Genomic DNA, 8023 nt, shown 5'->3' on the forward strand with positions numbered 1-8023 from the left:
AGCTTTCACAGTGGTTGAATTGCAAAAGGTCATCAATGCCGTTTGCAGTCCCAATGGTGTGGAGAGAGCCAAGCAACCACCTAAATGACTGTTACTTCTACTTGGTTCCTCCTCTTTCCGGCGGAATAACGAAGCGAAAGAAGTCGAGAATAGTCTACCCAAACATTCCGTCTGCATTGAGACCAGTTCCACATGGTGAGGGACTTCCTATTCCAGAACCTCCAGCAGAATATTCTCTTGATTCATCTGACGAAGACAAAGGTGAGTCGACCTGTTCTTCTCCTGGTCCATCAGCATGCAGTGATCCAGATTTTCACTGTGGTGCATCATCAACCCCACACAGAATAACACAGGAAGAACTAAATGACCTGATTCGTGATTTGGACTTATCAAAGAACAAGGCAGAATTGCTAGGATCAAGACTCCAACAATGGAATCTTCTAGAAGAAGATGTCACAATTACTGCATATCGAAAGCGCCACCAGCAATTGGAGCCTTTCTTCAGAAAGGAAAGTAATCTGATATTCTGTTCCGATATTGAGGGCCTCATGAATGCTTTAAAAATCACTCATGACCCACAAGAATGGAGACTATTTGTGGACTCTTCGAAACTGAGTCTCAAGGCTGTGCTTTTGCACAATGGAAACATTCTTCCATCTATTCCAGTAGCGTATGCTGTCCACATGAAAGAGACATACGATAACTTAAGGCAGCTACTGAATTCCATTGAGTATAACAAGTACAGCTGGCACCTCTGTGGTGATTTGAAGGTAGTTGCCCTTTTAATGGGACTGCAGCAAGGATATACAAAATACATGTGTTTCTTATGCGAGTGGGATAGCCGAGCAAGGGAAATGCACTACATGAGGAAGGAATGGACTCACAGGCAGAATGTAGCCATTGGAGAGAAGAATATCCAACACCCAGCTCTGGTTGAGGCTCAGAAAATCTTGCTACCACCCCTTCACATCAAACTAGGTTTGATGAAGAACTTCGTGAAAGCCATTGACCGGACTTTGCCAGCATTCCGATACCTGCATGAAAAATTCCCTCGACTCAGCGAAGCAAAGATTAAAGAGGGAGTTTTTGTGGGTCCTCAGATTCGAGAGCTTTTCAAAGATGACCGGTTCAACAACTTGCTGGAAGGTGACGCGAAACAAGCATGGAATGCTTTTCGCCTAGTTTCTACAAACTTCCTCGGAAATGTTAGGGCAGAAAACTATAAGGAACTAGTAGAAGACATGTTGATGAAGTATAAGAAACTTGGCTGCAATATGTCTCTAAAGATTCACTTCCTTCATTCCCATTTGGATTTCTTTCCTAGCAACTGTGGTATTGTTAGTGATGAACACGGCGAACGTTTTCATCAAGATATCGCAACAATGGAACAAAGATACCAGGGAAAATGGTCCACTACAATGCTGGCTGACTACTGCTGGACACTCCTCAGAGATGCTCCCGAACAGCTGTACAAGAGACAGGTGAAGAAATCTAAGATGTAGTCAATGACTTGATTTTTTATAGGTAGGCTATTACAGTTGACCTTTTACTATTGGAATGCATTTCGTTATGTAAACATTAATTTCTTGCAGATTACAAAAAAACTAGAGCCAATTTTGCAATTTGACTGTCATATTCGTGTTCAGCACATAAAAATTGATAAGAATTGACTAATTTTATTTCAGTAACATGACTTTTGTAAAAATTTGTTGTCCAGTGTTATTATATGACGTATCGGGCCCCTTGAGGGCTTGAGAGAGATCCGGGCTACTTCGAGAGTTTGAGGACCCTAGGCCCTTGCTCTATTGAAATGTGGAAATTAATTGAATACTGAAACAAGCTTATGTAATTTATTGTATAAAAATTTAAAAGAAAACAAAATACACACATTGTGATCAGAATTGATTATTTAGATAATGTTTTTCGAGGCCCCTTTCGGATTTATGCACAGGTCATATGGAACCCTGGCCCCAACTCCTCTGATGGACATAGGACACAATAAATTTTACTATATGTTCTCTACATTTGTTTCTCAGTACTGACCTTTCCACTGTGTGACAATGAATGCAAATCATATGTTAATCTAAAATACCTTCAAAGATGACTTCACGGTGAAGTTCTCGTCAAAGGTTGACCTGCACTTTTCTTAGATGCTGGACTGTCAACAGAGCAGCATGTAAACAGAACACAGATTTCACTTCTGGATCATCACCAAGGTCTTATTACTCACTGTGCACTGTCGCCGAAATACACACAGACAACAACACCCTGAGCTCATATTATCAAGAATAAACAGTTACCTTTAAATCCCTACCAAAAATGCATAAATAAAACTCTTATATCACCACCAAAATGAGAGAGGAAAAAATGTTCTAAAAATAGACTAGAACTTAATTCGTGGTTACTGAACTGGAAGTATTGATTGTGAACTGTTTCCTGATGGGGAATGTGCCCGTACAGTAAACTAAGCTCGGAGCGCTGAAATAGAGTTAGTATAATCGTGGTGGAAGCTGGAAAAATTATAGCCTTAAATTCATTATTGCATAGCAACTGGTACCTAACTTCTACGTATCTATTTTTAGTTAAATTATTCAGATAGGCAAACCTTATTTAAAGTCTAATTTTAGTAACATTACTCAGCTAGGTAACGCTAACTTAATGTAGAAGTCGCAGAGACATTCAGTATCGACTGTTTTCACCTTTATGAAATTTGATTACACATACCTTTAAATAGCAGTTATTCACTTCTTTTGGATCGTCATACACCCATATCAATTTGAAAGGTCATTATGTATACATACCGATATATATATACGGAAATAATCCAAGTTAAAGTATGTGGGACTTTAAGCTTTAATTTATTTTGCTCTTTTTTTACGGCACAACAACACAAGTAGATCGTTTAGTACAGAGGCAATCGGAGTAAAGTGCCTTACCCAATGACACCACAGTAGCTTTTCAGGCTGGTCCGATCGTAGTATTCGAACCAGCACCCTCCCGGTCGTCATTCTAGCACGCTAAACACTGGGCCCTTGCGGCTTCAGAAATATTTGGACGATGTCAAGCTGATTATGTGATCCAGTATAAACCGGATTGAATCTAGCGCGCTGTGACGTCACAATGAAAAATCTTCTCACTACCATTTTAAAACACGAAAACTTTCTTAGATCATCATGGGACACGACCCAGGTCAAAGCGGTTGTCTCTATTAGTCACCTCTTACGACATAGAGGATGGGGTCTAGACAAGGAATGTGAGGAGAAAATATAGCGATGATTTTGGTACAATCAACATATAGTACATATATTAAACTGTAATAAATTTAAAAAGTATGTAATTTTTTTATAATTATATCTCCTTGTATAGCTTTGTTATTGTTTAGTGATTATTTCTTCAATGATGAGAATGGTGTATTGGGATGCTATTTCATAAACCAAGTAATTAGGCGATGAACAAAGCAACAGTGATAATGTACAGTATTCGTGACTCTGTTGTTGTTGTAGGTGCTGCCATGGTATTGTATTTTAAAAGGTGTTGTAAGATTTAACGCCATTTTGCACCACACGATAGGCTATACATGGCGGCCAGTATAAACGGTGGAGGAAGAACCCGGGAAAACCCCGGAAAGAACCATTGACCCACAGAAGCTAATGGCTAGCTTTTTCATATAACCACATTCGCTGAATCCGAGAGCGAGCCGACACAGACAGTGGTGAGATGGCAGTGATCCGTAACGGCGAGCGCTTAAGACAACTCGGCCGCCTCTCGGGGACCCCATGAGACTTTGTAGTAGCATGGGTTAGTGATATGAACAAGTGTTTAAGAGACTCTCTCTCTCTCTCTCTCTCTCTCTCTCTGTGATTTAGATTTTTAAAGTAGCTTTAACAATTTTTCAGTCATATCGCTACGATGTCTTCAGTGTGACAGTTTATAGTGATGTCTAGCACTGGGGCATCAGGCCGCAGACATGTAGCATAATGTCCCACCCAGTCACATTATCCTGACACCAGACCGACCAGTCCTAACACTAACCTCTTAATGCTTAGCGCCAAGCGAGACAGCTGTTAGTACCATTTTTGTAAGTCTTTGATATGACTCTGCCGGGGTTCGAAACCGCGACCTCCCGCATCGGGAGCGGACGCTCTAACCACTAGGCCACCGGAGCGGTCCCATGAGACTTTGTAGTAGTATGTATTAGTCATAATGTAAATTAAACCATATTTCGAGATAAAATTATCACGAGTCGAGTACACATTAAGCCACATTGCGAGATAAAAAAATCAGGACTAGAGTACACATTAAGCCACATTGCGAGATAAAAATAATAGTCAGGATTGGTGTACATATTAAGCGACATTGCGAGATAAAAATAATTAGGACTGGAGTACACCTTAAGGCACATTGCGAGATATAAAAATATCAGGATTTGCAATATAAAAAGTACATAAAGCCAAATTGCGAGATAAAATAAACATCAGGACTACTGTGCGCATTAGGCCACATTCTGAGATAAAAGAATCAGGACTGGAGTATGCATTAAGCCACATTACCATATACAATTAATCCATATGAGATATAAAAAATCAGTGTGAATAAAACAAATAATGTATTGCATTTTAAAATTTGTATAGTGACTTCCAGACTGGTATTGCGTTTTAAAAGTTGTTTAGTGACTTCTAGTCTTAAATTGTGATTTAAAAGTTGTGTTGAGAATTCCAGTATTGTATTGTGTTCTTAAGGTTGTGTAGTGAATTCCAGTCTTGTATTGTGTTTTAAAGCTTGTGTAGTGACTTTCCGTCTTGTGTTGTGTTTTAAAAGGTATGTAGTGACTTCCAGTCTTGTAATGTGTTTTGAAAGGTGTGTAGTGACTTCTATTCTTGTTTTGTGTTTTAAAAGGCGTGTAATGACTTACAGTCTTGTATTGCCTTTTCAAATGTGTGTAGTGACTTCCATTCTTTTAAATGTGTTTTTAAAAGTGCGTAGTGAGTTCCAATATTTCATGGTGTCATGAAAGGTGTGTGGTGACTCCCAATCGTGTATGGTGTTTTAATAGATGTGTAGTGACGTACAATAGTGTATGGTGTCATTAAAGGTGTATGGTGAGTTAAAATCGTATATGGTGTCTTAAAAGGTATGTTGTGAGCTCCAATCTTGTACGGTGTTATAAGGTGTTACGTGACTTACATTCTTGTATGGTGATATAAATGACGTGAGTTCAAATCCTGCATTTGTACTGTGGTGTGAAATCTGAGTAGTGTATTCCTTGTTGCTTTGGGTTTAACATCATTTCTCATAGCAATATAGGTTATACACTGTTATGTATTGTTGATTTAATTATATCTGATTTAATATATATTTATTTCAATTAAATTGTTTGCCAGCTTTAAAAGAAAACTATTTTTCATTACATGCTATTATAATGTAATTTTATACACTAGAGATGATACTTTTTCCAGAAAATAATTTGACCTTGACTGTTCGTTTTAGTAAACACCAGGCGTTGACCTAGATCCTGACCTTGAGTCAACATTAGTAACAACCACGTAAATAAGTTCTTTTGTTATTTGAAAATGATTGTTTGTTGTCCAGGTCATTATGGGATTACTGATTTAAGATGTAAACTATTTTTTATATATTGTATTTCTTAGAGTAAAATGATTGGTTTTCGTCAGTGCCACACTGGGTGTACGTGACCTTTAACAAGTAAATAATTTCGATGAAGTTCTGGAATATGATCACGTGATCCCCTTTTTGCGTTTTAGAATACGATATGACCTTGGTTTTGGAGAGATATTTTCAGTAGTTGGACTTTCTCTTTACACTGGAATGTGTATGTTGTGCTGTTTGGAGTTATTTCAAATTACTTAGATTCAAAAGGATTAATTCTTTTTTGCCTGGAAAATACGTGTGCGCATATGAAATTATTGTTGAACAAGGACAGCTATTATAACAATTTATTCAGATTTCCAAAACCGGAGTGATATTTCTTGTTTCAACAAGGAACTGTAGACTTCAACAATACAGGTTAGAGCATATGTCATTGTCTTCCATCTTGGATTCTTCGTCGGGACTCGAACTTGCAATCATTAGAACATTTTGTTATTTGGACTTCAAAAAATGTATTTGATTATTATTCTTGGATTGTATTTGGATTTGATTTTTAAAACCGTAAGTTCATATTTTTTATTTTTTATTTTTACAGATTTTTTCCAGGAAAATAAATTATATTTGTCAAAGCTTGTTGTTTTCACTCTTTCTTGTGTTACTGTTTATTCGAGCCTAAACACGTAACATAAGAACTGCGACCAATATAACCAGTTTAGGAAGAACCCATGAAAACCCAACGGTAAACAAGCTTTCTCGCATACTGAAATTAGCCGAGCACATGACCCGAATCCACGCGGACAGGAGTGAGATGGCAGTGATCGGTGAAGGCGAACGTTTTTGTGCTTAAACTGTTTGTAGTGACTTCTAGTCTTAAATGGTGTGTATTACTTCCAGATTTTTATTATGTTTTATGTAAATCCCCAGTAAGAACCACCGACTGACTGGAAACAGGTTTTCTCGCATACCTTCATTGGTTGAGCCATGCGGGAGGTCGTGGGTTCGATCCCCGGCCGAGTAATACCAAAGACTTACAAAAATGGTACTTACAGCTGCCTCGCATGGCGCTCAGCATTGAGAGGTTCATGTTAGGACTGGTCAGGATAATACGACTGGGTGGGACATTATGCTACATGTATGCGGCCTGATGCCCCAGTGCTAGACAGCACTATAGACTGTCACACTGCAGACATCGTAGCGATATGACTGAAATATTGTTAAATCTACGTTAAAAGTCCAAACCACATACACACACATTCCTTGAGCCCAGGACTCGAGCGCACGCGGACAAAGATGAGATAGCAGTGATCGATAAAGGTCAGCGCTTTAGACCACTCGGCCACTGGGGGATTATACATGGTGTTGTGAAAGATGGGTTATATTTTGCAATTTTGAATGGTGTAGCAGCAGAGGGGCTGTACAGACCGAAACTTTTTGCACAATAAACCCCTCCAGGAAACTATTCCTCGATAGAGGGCTTATTTCGACGAAATAAACCCTTCTATTCAGAATACAGGACAAAAAAAAATGTCCCCCGAAAACTCGAAGAGTTTCCAGGGACAAACTCGTTGAGTTTGCACTGACAACTTGGGTTACTTCAATAAATCTGAAACAGTTTCCGTGGCGGGGTCGTTATTGAAAAATCCATGGGTCGGGTCCATCCCCTCTGCTGCTCTGGGAAATGAGTTTCCAAGGAAAAACATTTTTATGTTGCAAATAGTGTATCAAGTCCAATACGGTATCTTGTTCTGGGATCGTGTAAATTTATTGTCACAAATCCGTGAGGTTTTCTTTGAGCATGACTGAAGAAATTTTTAAATTTATTTAAATCCATATCGCCACCACACCAGGTTTGATGAATATTTCTCAGTGTATGTGTATCAACTCCATTGAATATCGCAAGAAGATTACAATTATCCCTGATTACTTTAGGAATTTGTGTATAACGCTGAGTAACATAAATCACATCAGTGTTTTTGTGACGTCCCCGGGAAAATATTCTTGCGGGATTTTTTTGCTTGTCCAACATAACATCATCATACACTACTAGGTTGTTAATTGATTCATCAAGATCCTCGACGCTGGGGGCTTCTTCGATATCAGTGATAAATTCAACAACATCCTCACCGTCTTTACTCAGCGCGCTTGCACTCTCATTAAAATCTTTTATAACGTTATAGCATCGTTGATCATCTACAGATGGAGCTATCAAATAGAGTTTATCCCATTTCATCCACTTCATTATCAAGTTCAGCAACAGCTGTGTTTTACCTGAACCGGATGGCCCAATTATAATCGCGCGGATAGAGTTTGGTAGCACTGAATTATGCTTAACTGGCTCTTTCTTTTTTGTCGCAGAAAAATCTGTAATTTCCATTTGTATATAAAGAATAATAATTATGGATCTATATTGTGTGAA

This window comes from Sinohyriopsis cumingii, chromosome 10 (assembly GCF_028554795.1).
Source record: "Sinohyriopsis cumingii isolate HCF-2022 chromosome 10, ASM2855479v2, whole genome shotgun sequence".
NCBI lineage: Eukaryota > Metazoa > Mollusca > Bivalvia > Unionida > Unionidae > Sinohyriopsis > Sinohyriopsis cumingii.